This window comes from Coregonus lavaretus (genome assembly GCF_964263955.1).
Source record: "Coregonus lavaretus genome assembly, chromosome: 39".
NCBI lineage: Eukaryota > Metazoa > Chordata > Actinopteri > Salmoniformes > Salmonidae > Coregonus > Coregonus lavaretus.
This window is the reverse complement of record NC_140026.1, coordinates 3,832,522-3,845,360: the sequence shown is the minus strand read 5'-3', so window position 1 is coordinate 3,845,360 and position 12,839 is coordinate 3,832,522.

The following is a 12,839-nucleotide window of genomic DNA, read 5'->3' as shown; positions in this document are numbered from 1 at the left end:
TGGGGAATCTTGAGGGTCCATGTCTGTTGGGAATTCCATCCCGAACCTGTTAGACGGTTGCGCAGCCTCTGTCGGGTGTGGGTCAGTTTTGAGCTTTGTCATGACTGTGGAATTGGCAACAGTCATTGACAGATAAAATAATGTTGTTGTCAAAACAGTAGGGTTTAAGTGTTCTTGGGTGAAGGGATTACCCTATGAGCATTGGTTAGAGAGAAAGTAAAATCAGGTAATTGCAAACTCTGAAGTATTCAGGTGAAATATTGAGGGCTAAAAGTTGTGTTTGTTCTAATAAAACATATGAGGTAAGGGGTATGTTTATGGAAAGATCAGATTGGGATGTTAGATGATAACTTTGGATAAGCATGACCTTAAGGGTAGTAATGACAAATAATAGGTTACTTTTTATATATCAGGTAGTAAGAAGAGCAGGACTTTGATGGTTAAAAGATTAGCTTTTGACTGACAATGTGACTATGGGAATTTTAGAGGATAAGGGGAAATTATGATAGAGTATATTCTTACCCTATGGGGGATAGGATGTTGTTACAGGCCAACGTTTAAGCTTCCATATGAGGTTTTACCATTATAAGAGGGATAGCATTGGACACAGCTAAATCTAGGGTTAGAAGGGTGACATTACATTTACATTTCAGTCATTTAGCAGACACATGGCGACATGTCATAGACTTCAAGTCTATCATTGAAGAATAAGTTTAAGGGAGAAGGGGGGACTTCATTCATGGTATGGTGTAACATTTGGGAAGATAATATTGATAAATATTAGTGTATTACTGTGAGTCCAGATAGTTCAGATAATATCACTGGGGTTATGGATGCATTGTAAGGGATGCATTTGAAAGGATTTGGTTGCAAAATCAATTAGGCCAGTAGGGGCAGTGATGGGTCAGATTCTAGTAGTTTAAGCTTTGATAACACTGTGTGATGTTTGTACTGACTTTTGAGAAAGTTATGAGATTGAGATAGGTTGGAGAAGTGGTGCCTGGAGACAACACTCAGATGCCGGTGTGGACTGTTCCTGATCTGGATAAAGATGGACAAGTGGAACTGAGGGATAAATATCATTTTGGATTATTTTATGATTTTTCAAATTGGTTTTTCAATATTAGTATGATTTTTTAGTGTGATTTATGAATCAAAGGGGGGAATGGATAATGTGATTCATGCATCATTTATGTATCATTTTTTTAAATTCTTAGGTGAAATGGAGGTTTAATTTGAAAGTGGTTGTTTTGCAAAGGATACTGTTTGGTCGTTTATTTTCTTGTCATTCCAGAAGCATGTGGGAGAACGTGGAGATTGGAATACTCAAACAAAGACAATATGACTGGAGGAGAGGAAACAAGGATGGTGTGGCTGATTCCATCATCAACAAGTCCATTGGAAGAGGACACTACAGGAAGAGGAAGTGTAGTGGACTACATTCCAGTGTCTGCAATGAAATATAGACATGTGTAATACATAATTGTGTCATATTCTTAGGTATTGATTTTAGTAGAATTATGTTTGATGTTATTGAATGCAGATGAGGATCGTAGATGCTTTTGTTTGTTTCGATGGGGTTAGGGACAGAAGGTTTAAGCAGGGAGAGATTCCCTTTCAGGTCCTATGGGTTGACCAGCCTGAGAGTGGATATTTATGGATAGGATTTTGTTTACATGGGTATTTAATTACATCATAGTTTCAAATGCATTTACATGAGTTATGAGGTTATCTGGAGTACCGACGGTGGTTGCCTGGGGCAGAGGGACGGTGAGAGAATTTTACTGTCTTGATTGATATGGATGGATGGCTGCTGGACAGTTTTTCGCTCTCACACTCCATAGAGATTTATTCATAATTCATAGTAATGTGTTCATACTTCATAAACAGTTGTTCATATGTCATAGTAATGTATTTACACTCCATAGAGATTTCTTCATAGGTCATAGTAATGTATTCACACTTCATAAACAGGTATTTCATAGAAAGGTATTTACACTCTAGAGGAGAATGTTTTTGGGTTTAAGGTTAAGAATATTCAATGAGATAAATGGTTAATAGTCATAATCTTATTCTGTTTGTTTTCGAGACGTTTATTTCGTCTCGAAAGGGGGGAATATCGTATCTGAAGATTATGCCTTTGTTAAATGTTTTTCATGACGAAATGGAATGTTGGTTGTTCAGGCCAAAGGGGGGATGTTTTATGATGTTATTTGAAATGTGCCGCTTGGAGGGTGACGCCCGAGGGGAGACTGGTGATTGGCCAGAAGAAGGGAGTAGGCCCTCCCTTTGCATTGTTTATAAATAGGGGGTAAACGATGAGACGGCAGAACGGCCATAACAATCTGGGAGGCGTTCTCCAGGCAACGCGTGTCTGTGAATTTATGCTGTAACCTCGTGGTATGAATAAAAACTTCTGACACGATGCAGCATAACGGACTTTTTGTTCATCAGCAATATTACCACCATTCATCATATACGACAGTGTCTATGGGAGAGCCACCCCTTTTAGCTTCAATATGCAACCTTTTGGGCAACCCGACCAAATTCACATAGAAATGTGAGTTATAGCTCTGTCATTCTCATTGGAAGCATATCTAAGATGTGGTAGATATGTTCTATGGGCGCTATTTCTATCCTCCCAGTTCTTAAGTTACGTTTTTTCTTTGTACACCAGCTTCAAACATCTGAAAATATAATATTTGTGGTTACTGAAAATATATTTCACAGTGGTTTAGATGGTTCAATTATTTTCTATTTCTATACTATACAGCGCTTGTTTTGTCACATATACTGAAATTAGGCAAAATATAACAACATTTGCAACCAGGAAATGGTGAAGCAATTTCTGAATATTGGACCTTTCAGTATTAAGCAGATTGGAACATAGATTAATTTTTTAATGGTACGCTTTTTGACCGTTCAAAACAAAGGCTGGACCACTTAAGTCAGTTGTTTGTGTGTATGCCTCTCAAGACACAAAATACTGTGCACAAAGGCTGAGAAACTTTACACTGGTTGTCATAGTTACCACAAACCAACAACCCTCCTCAACCAGAGACGAGTTGAGTGGTTATGGTTTGATCTCTTCCTCTTTAGCAGTGAGGGTTTGTCTGTGAAGTGGTCTTTTTCCATTGTGGGCAGAGAGAGACAAATAGAGAAATGGTTGTTGCTGATGATTAGGCCTATGCATGGGACAAGTGTGTGGGGCTTTTTTGCCAATGATATTTTAGAATACAGTATACTGTATTTCACTTGTCATATTCATTTCTCAAGCTCATCTACACACAGTTGACCTCCAAATAGCTACAGTGGGGTCCAAAATTATTGACACCCTTGATGAAGATGAGCAATAATGACTGTATAAAATAAATAATTCAAATACTGAGCTATATTGTAAGCAAAAAAAAGGGTGCAATTATATAATTTACCACTAATACAATTGCTCAGAGAAATACATTTGTTTAACAAGTAGTCTTTTCTCTCTAAAAGGTAGGGATCAAAATTATGGACACCGCTAAAGATTCTTATAAATAAAGTAGTCAAAAGTTTAGTGGGGTCCTATATTCCTAGCACGCAATGACTATATCAAGCTTGCGACTCTACAAACTTGTTGGATGCATTAGCAGTTAGTTTGGTTGTGTTTCAGATTATTTTGTGCCCAACAGAAATGAATGGTAAATAATATATTGTGTCATTTTGAAGTCAGTTTGATTATAAATAAGAATAGAATATGTTTCTAAACACTTCTATATTAATGTGGCTGCTAACATGATTAAGGATAATCCTGATTGAATTGTGAATAATGATGAGTGAGAAAGTTACAGAGTGTCAAAGATCATACCCCCGAGACATGCTAACCTCTCACAATTACCAAAAACAGGGGAGGTTCTTAATTACAGTAAAAGTGACTCCAAAAATACATTATTTACCATTAATTTCTACTGGGCACAAAATAATCTCAAACACAACCAAAATTAACTGCAAATGCATCCAACAAGTTTGTAGATTCACAAGCTTGATGTAGTTATTGAGTGCTAGGAAAATGGGACCAAATAATACACTTTTGACTGCTTTATTCATAAGAATCTTAGGGGTGTCAATCATTTTGACCCCTACCTTTTTGAGAATTTCTTGTATTACCTGTTAAACAAAATCTCTTTCTCTGAGCAATTGTATAAGTATAAAATAATTTCATTTCCCCATTTTTTGGGGTGCATACATTATAGCTCAGTATTTGAATTATTTATTTGATAAAGTCATTATTGCTCATCTTTATCAAGTGTGTCAATAATTTCAGACCCCACTTTACATCCTGAACAAAATGATAAATGTCACATGTGCCATGAAGTCAAACCTTTGACCCCTCTCCACCTCTCCTAGTGACACTACAGATTCTACTGAAAATGTAAACATGACCTGGTATGGTCAATGCAATATTGACTTTTGCACTAATTTGTTCCAGTAAATTCCTTCCTCAGATCTTTCCTTTTTATTATGTATTTTTTTTACTGAATATTTAAAACATACAATCTACTTTCAGTGAAGCCGCTCAACATCTACATCACATTAGTCATCTAACAGACTCCCACAGAAGCAACCAGGGTCAACGCCCTGCTCAAGGGCACATCGACAGATCTCCCATAAGGTCAAAAGTTTTGTTAGTTCTCTCTTCCACCCACAGAAAGACCACAATGTTGCTGTGTCCACTCCTTTTACAGAAAGAGGAAGTTGAGTCAAGGTGAACATGACATCAGATGCTCATTTACTCTGTTTTTCTTTAAGGATCTGTAACTTTCTAATTCTGACAAAGCCCAATTTGTGTCACAGCCACAGGAACTGTAGGGGTCCAGTCCGGAGGAAACGCTGGTGTCTTCAGTCCCTTACCAGAGGCTCAGAATGGAGCACACTTCACTTTATATGCTGCTCTGTGAGTATTACATAATGATGAATGTATTTATCTGTATTAATTGATGTTGTTAGCTAACTATTTGTTTCATTTATAGAATATGAAGTATGTTCATTTATAGAATATGAAGTATGTCATACATGCACAATAAATGTGGCCCAGATGAGGACGTTGTTTGGTTACACTATGTTTACTGTCAACAGAGGAATGGAGTTGCTGGCCATCGCAGCTTTTAATCAATCAGGTTATAGCATGAGCCCAAGAAACACTAGGAATCTATATAGTGTAATTTTATACCAAAAATATATTTTGATTCAATAACATTTTATAGTTTACCCTTTGCAAGTGATGTCATCCTACGTCATTTATCCAGTTCCTGTCCCATAATCTTTTGAATGGCTTGATGATTATATCATAAAATTCGTGAAAACAAGGTCATATATATCTTTATATATACAGTGGGGGAAAAAAGTATTTAGTCAGCCACCAATTGTGCAAGTTCTCCCACTTAAAAAGATGAGAGAGGCCTGTAATTGTCATCACAGGTACACGTCAACTATGACAGACAAAATGAGATTTTTTTTCTCCAGAAAATCACATTGTAGGATTTTTTATGAATTTATTTGCAAATGATGGTGAAAAATAAGTATTTGGTCAATAACCAAAGTTTCTCAATACTTTGTTATATACCCTTTGTTGGCAATGACACAGGTCAAACGTTTTCTGTAAGTCTTCACAAGGTTTTCACACACTGTTGCTGGTATTTTGGCCCATTCCTCCATGCAGATCTCCTCTAGAGCAGTGATGTTTTGGGGCTGTCGCTGGGCAACACGGACTTTCAACTCCCTCCAAAGATTTTCTATGGGGTTGAGATCTGGAGACTGGCTAGGCCACTCCAGGACCTTGAAATGCTTCTTACGAAGCCACTCCTTTGTTGCCCGGGCAGTGTGTTTGGGATCATTGTCATGCTGAAAGACCCAGCCACGTTTCATCTTCAATGCCCTTGCTGATGGAAGGAGGTTCTCACTCAAAATCTCACGATACATGGCCCAATTCATTCTTTCCTTTACACAGATCAGTCGTCCTGGTCCCTTTGCAGAAAAACAGCCCCAAAGCATGGTGTTTCCACCCCCATGCTTCACAGTAGGTATGGTGTTCTTTGGATGCAACTCAGAATTATTTGTCCTCCAAACACGACGAGTTGAGTTTTTACCAAAAAGTTCTATTTTGGTTTCATCTGACCATATGACATTCTCCCAATCCTCTTCTGGATCATCCAAATGCACTCTAGCAAACTTCAGACGGGCCTGGACATGTACTGGCTTAAGCAGGGGGACACGTCTGGTACTGCAGGATTTGAGTCCCTGGCGGCGTAGTGTGTTACTGATGGTAGGCTTTGTTACTTTGGTCCCAGCTCTCTGCAGGTCATTCACTAGGTCCCCCCGTGTGGTTCTGGGATTTTTGCTCACCGTTCTTGTGATCATTTTGACCCCACGGGGTGAGATCTTGCGTGGAGCCCCAGATCGAGGGAGATTATCAGTGGTCTTGTATGTCTTCCATTTCCTAATAATTGCTCCCACAGTTGATTTCTTCAAACCAAGCTGCTTACCTATTGCAGATTCAGTCTTCCCAGCCTGGTGCAGGTCTACAATTTTGTTTCTGGTGTCCTTTGACAGCTCTTTGGTCTTGGCCATAGTGGAGTTTGGAGTGTGACTGTTTGAGGTTGTGGACAGGTGTCTTTTATACTGATAACAATTTCAAACAGGTGCCATTAATACAGGTAACGAGTGGAGGACAGCGGAGCCTCTTAAAGAAGAAGTTACAGGTCTGTGAGAGCCAGAAATCTTGCTTGTTTGTAGGTGACCAAATACTTATTTTCCACCATAATTTGCAAATAAATTCATAAAAAATCCTACAATGTGATTTTCTGGATTTTTTTTCCTCAATTTGTCTGCCATAGTTGACGTGTACCTATGATGAAAATTACAGTCCTCTCTCATCTTTTTAAGTGGGAGAACTTGCACAATTGGTGGCTGACTAAATACTTTTGTGCAAGTTCTCCCACTTAAAAAGATGAGAGAGGCCTGTAATTTTCATCATAGGTACACGTCAACTATGACAGACAAATTGAGGGAAAAAAATCATTAATTCATTGTAATACATTTGAAGCAATAGCCTACCCGTGTGTGGTCAATTAGATTGGATTGGTTTCTGGCTGAGCAATTAGTGTGGTCATTTCAACACCGTTTTGATTGGGACAGCACCATCGCACTGCTAAATCTATCAATGTCAGATTTTTGTTTTCACTGAATCTCCATTTGGATATTGGTTAGGCCACAATTAGGCTGTGGAAATGTTAGCTAAGTTGAGGTGAGAGCTGCCCATGATCATCTTGTCTAGTTGGCTCATTTATTAGAACATTTTGCCAGCATGTTATGTAGCTTAACAAGTGTACCCTCCTCCTACTCCCGACCAAAAGCCTGTGACTTCACTGACTTGTCTCAATCAACGTGATTTTGTTTCACTGAATCTCCGTCTGTATGGCTATTTGGTTCATTGGTTTCTGGCTGGACAAATAAGGGAAGGTGGTATAGCTCATCTGTTCGTTTGCTCATCTATCACTGATCAGAAACATTAAGCATGCATGCAAAATATCACTTTTTTTATATGACAGCGGTTCCAAATGTTCCTGTGACACAAGTTAAATTTCATTATAATCATACTACAAAATATATGGGTGTTGACTGATCAGGGTAGGTGTGTCTTGTATGCTTAGTGAACAAAATAATGGACCTAACATAATTAAATTCTAAATATGCCATTCTATTGGTTTTAAAATACATTTATTACACCAATAGATCCTGTGTTAAAGCAGTCTCTCTCGCTCTCTCTCTCTCTCTCTCTCTCTCTCTCTCTCTCTCTCTCTCTCTCTCTCTCTCTCTCTCTCTCTCTCTCTCTCTCTCTCTCTCTCTCTCTCTCTCTCTCTCAGTGCTGAGTGCATTATTCATCTGTGGACACACTAAAGGTGAGTAAGTAATCAATACGTATTTGTCTGCATTTCATCACTCTAACCCGATACAAACACACTTGGTTCAAATAAACAGTAAGTAAAGCCTGATGTCTTTCCGGAATTCCTCCATTTTCTCATTCTCACTTAATGTAATAATTTAAGAATGATTGAGTATTTGTCTTCATTTAACTGTGTTTCTACAGCTCTGCCCAGAGCCTCAGTGAGTATCTCTCCACAGGGTCTCCTCTACCCTGGAGAGACAGTCACTCTGCAGTGTGTCATAAGAGACTACGCATACTGGACGTATCACTGGTTCAAAAACAACAAACGGCTTCCCTATGTGATGAGTAAAGCAATCAAAATAACCATCCCCATCACTCTTGACTGGTCTGGCTGGTCCGTACAGATGTGAGGGAAGGTGGGCACGTCGACCCAAGAGGTCACAACCTAGTGACTTCCTCTTCATCACTGTCACTGGTGAGTTCACTATTGATGCTCCATCACTAATTGGTTATTCCATAATCCTTTTTGAATTTTTTTAAATTGATAAGCATGTAACCAGTTTAGGTAATATGTCTAATCTGTATTTTCACAGGTCCGCCTAAAGCTACACTGACTGTGAAGCCAAACCCTGCATACACTGGAGAGACAGTTACTCTGACGTGTTCAGTAGGGTCTGACAGTAGCTGGAGCTATCAGTGGTACAAAGACAGGAATGATAATGTAGTATCCCAGTCTGTCAGACACACTATAACAGGAGACACCCTCACCATCAGTAGTGTTGCTGAGTCTGAACAGGGTCTCTACAGGTGTCAGGGAGAGATCTAGTGAGAACTTCAGCTTGTATAGCAGATGCTGTCACGCCCTGGCTCTGGGGACTCTTAAATGTTGAGCCAGGGTGTGTAGTGTCTATGTTGTATTTTCTATGTTGTAAAAAATGGTAAAAAAAATTTGGGGGGCACACGGCGTGGACGACGGGGCAGCAGGAGGCAGCGACAGGGCGTATCTGCAGACTAGGAGAGGAGGCCACCAGGTTACGGGGGCTATTGGTCCAGAGGGAGCAGGAGTTAATTGGTCAGAGCCAGTGGTGCGCGTCGCCAGCCCGGTCCGGCCCGTTCCTGCTCCCTGCACCAAGCCAGTGGTGTGCGTCGCCAGCCCGGTCCGGCCTGTTCCTGTCCCTCGCACTAAGCCAGTGGTGCGCTTCGTCAGCCCGGTCCGGCCCGTTCCTGCTCCCCGCACCAAGCCAGAGGTGCGCGTCGTCAGCCCGGTCCGGCCCGTTCCTGCTCCCCGCACCAAGCCAGTGGGGCCTTTGGGGGGGGGGGGGGGGGGTACTGTCACGCCCTGGCTCTGGGGACTCTTAAATGTTGAGCCAGGGTGTGTAGTGTCTATGTTGTATTTTCTATGTTGTTGATCTAGATCGTGTAGATCTATGTTGGCCAGGGTGGTTCCCAATCAGAGGCAGCTGTTTCTCGTTGTCTCTGATTGGAGACCATACTTAGGCAGCATGTTTGGCACTAGTCATTGTGGGATCTTGTTCCGTATGGTTTGTTTTGTTGTTAACCTAGGACTTCAGGTATCGTTTGGTTTGTTGTTTTTGTTTTTGTGTGTTAAGTACATTAATTAAATAAAATGTACGCTTACCACGCTGCGCCTTGGTCCGTCACTTCCTTGAACGATCGTGACAGATGCCATGCAGACCAGAGGGGCATTCTACAAAGCAAGACCAACTAGTTAGCCAGTTTACTTGAAAAAATATTCTGAAGTAACATACCATTTTTCCAGAAAGATTCGCTTGAAATGGGAATGGTCTAATTGACTTAAAAGGCAAAAGCACATATCTAAGTTTAGCTTTCTTAATGAACTAAAATCAATAGTTATTTCTGGTTGTTAAGCAAAGTTATCTGGCTAACTCATTGATCCTACTTTGTAGTATACCCCTCTGGTTAGTGTGGTGGTGTGCATTTAACTAGGTCACCACTCAGGAACTAAAGAGTAGCGTTGAATGTGAAATGCAATATTTTTTGGATGTGTCGTAGTATAAAGTTGTAAATATTGTAAATGGCTGAGAGTTCCTTTGCTACAGTTATTGTAAACTGTGCCAAGAGATTGAGTGTTGTTTTGGTGTTTTTGGTCTCTGTACTCTGAGTGCAGAAAATGGGAAGTCAGTGCACATTTACTAAAGCTTCAGTCCGTAATTCAAACTATCACAAAACCGTCACCCTGCCACTTGTTGTGGAATACGGCTGAGGCATGGGGCTAGGGAAATTCATTCATCTACGATGTTTACAATAATTGTAATAAAATAACCATATATTTTGGGTTCTCTTTCAATTATTTGTTTCAGTATCTGTAAATGGGAATTGATAGGAAAACCTACTCTCAGAAGAACCTATCAAGGGTCTATTGGAGACAGACGGATGGAGTGGCGAGTGAGGTGAGTCACTCACCTCCATAAAAGGAGCCAATGATTATTCTCACTTTTCCTCACGAAGAGTATTACTCTCAAGCTCTCCTCAGATTGACTGGTCCCTGTTTCCTGCAATCCCCTAGAGTCGATTGACTCACCGGTGCGTCAATCTAAGTTACATAACAAAAATATCCAGAACAAAATCTGTCAATTTAAGCTAGATAAATCTGGGGTTTGTTTGCATTGGATGCGTCTCAATCCATTGCATCCGCCAGTGTCACACTTCCGCATCTGCGGTGAAAGGCGGCAAAGCTAGAGACCGAACATTGGTCTTCTCACATAAACATCTGTAGCGTATGACCACTATGGAAAGGGGAGACTCTCATGAACACGGTGGTGTTCTCCGTTTTGCTCTACGACCCCAACAATTGTCACGGGACTCGGCACTGAGCTTTAGTAATAAAGGCCAAAATTAATATTTTATCCCCAAAAAAAGTTGTTGACATATGATACCTAAAGGGGTCCTAAAATTCAAAATCAAATCACTAAATGATAAATGGTATGAGCATCTTAAAACTATTCCATATGTCATTTTAGCACGTAACACTAATTGCTATTGTAAGTCGCTCTGGATAAGAGTGTCTGATAAATGACTAAAATGTTCATGTGTTAATGATATAGAAGCGTGCATCAATCAACTCTTAAGAATCCCGGGAGCACACTATCTAAAGGCTAACTCTGCCCCCACACGGTTTCCTTCAGCCAGCACTGAGCTAGCCGAGAAAGCTAACGCCCCAGACAAACTAACCACACCAGCATTACTACCTGCAAGACAGTAATATTGTTAGCTTCCTTCTCTCGTCTAGTTAACCTACGCTTATTTGTGTGTATTGTTATATTGACTGGCTAGCCTCACGGCCTACCCGAAATTGAACTGCCCCCATGCGGTTCCCTTCAGCTAGCACCATGCTAGCTACAGCCACCGCAGGTTGGTGGCACATTCATTGGAGGAGAACGGGCTCGTGGTAATGACTGGAGCGGAATCAGTGGAATGGTATCAAATACATCAAACACATGGCTTCCAGTTGTTTCATGTAATTCCATTTATTATGAGCTGTTCTCTCCTCAGAAGCTTCAGCATACCTAAGCTGCTTACCAGCTTACATGTTACTATACAGTTGCATTAGCATGGCTAGATACATCGGAAACGAGTTCCCTATCTGCCCAGACAGTAGTATTGCTAGCTCCCTTCTCTCGTTTAGTACAACTTACATTCACTTGTTTGTGATGACTAGGCTGACCGGTTTACCCTCATGACATTACAGTCGTCTGAGATTTTGAGTCCGAATTTGAACACTGCACCCACGCTGTTCCCTTCGGCTAGCACTCTGCTAGCTATAGCTTATCCTTACCCTCACAAGGTGGCTGATAGCTAGCTAACGCTTACACTAGCCTCACGGCTGTCCTCCTGAGTGGCGCAGTGGTCTAAGGCAGTGTTAGCTGAGTCACTAGAGATCCTGGTTCGAATCCAGGCTCTGTCGTAGCCGGCCGCGACCGGGAGACCCATGGGGCGGTGCACAATTGGCCCAGCGTTTTCCAGGTTAGGTGAGGGAATGGCCGGCAGGGATGTAGAGCATGGCGTTTGCAACGCCAGGGTTGTGGGTTTGATTCCCACGGGGGGCCAGTATGAAAATAAATACATAATAATAATCATGTATGCACTCACTAACTGTAAGTCACTCTGGATAAGAGCGTCTGCTAAATGAATAAAATGTAAATGGCTATAGCATTCATAAACACTGCTTACTTCAGCTAGCCATTAGCCACAAGACATATAATGAGCTAGCTCATGCCTGTCAAGGCTAATTCAAAGCAATGCTGAGAAGCCAGCTACTACTGGCCATCTTGCCCCTCTCATTTAGTACACCTAATGTTTACTCGTTTTCATTGGCTAAACTGACCAGCTACACCTAATAGTTCTATGGACAAAAGAGACTCTCAAGACTGAAAAAAACAATACTATTCATATGGTTGTCTTTGGCTAACGTGGTACTATCTAGCTAGGCTATTAGCCAACTAGGTGAACACTAGCAAGCTAACAACAAAAGCTCACAGCTAAGCGTCGACTTGCACACGCAAAACACGGTTAAGCAATGCTTCCCCCCCAGAGTTAAAAACACGGTTAAGCAATGCTTCTCCCCCAGAGTTATTATGGGCCACTGTATGGTTTTGAAAGGTTTTACTGATTACCGGCCAGTGCTGAGATTAAGCCACACTCCTAGTCCTCACGACTAATGACAGATAGCTAACCACCGTCTGGGTATAACTATCTTAGCTCTTGTATATAGTTCACCTTGCATTGAGTTGCTACTAACTGAGCCAGCCCCACTTTGTGGTGATTCAGTCCATGTCAGTTATATAGTTAAAAGTGTCTCTGTTTGATGCCACCTCTTTGACACAACTACCTCTAGTGAGCACGAGTCAACAGACTTGTGGACAGCACATTCTCACAG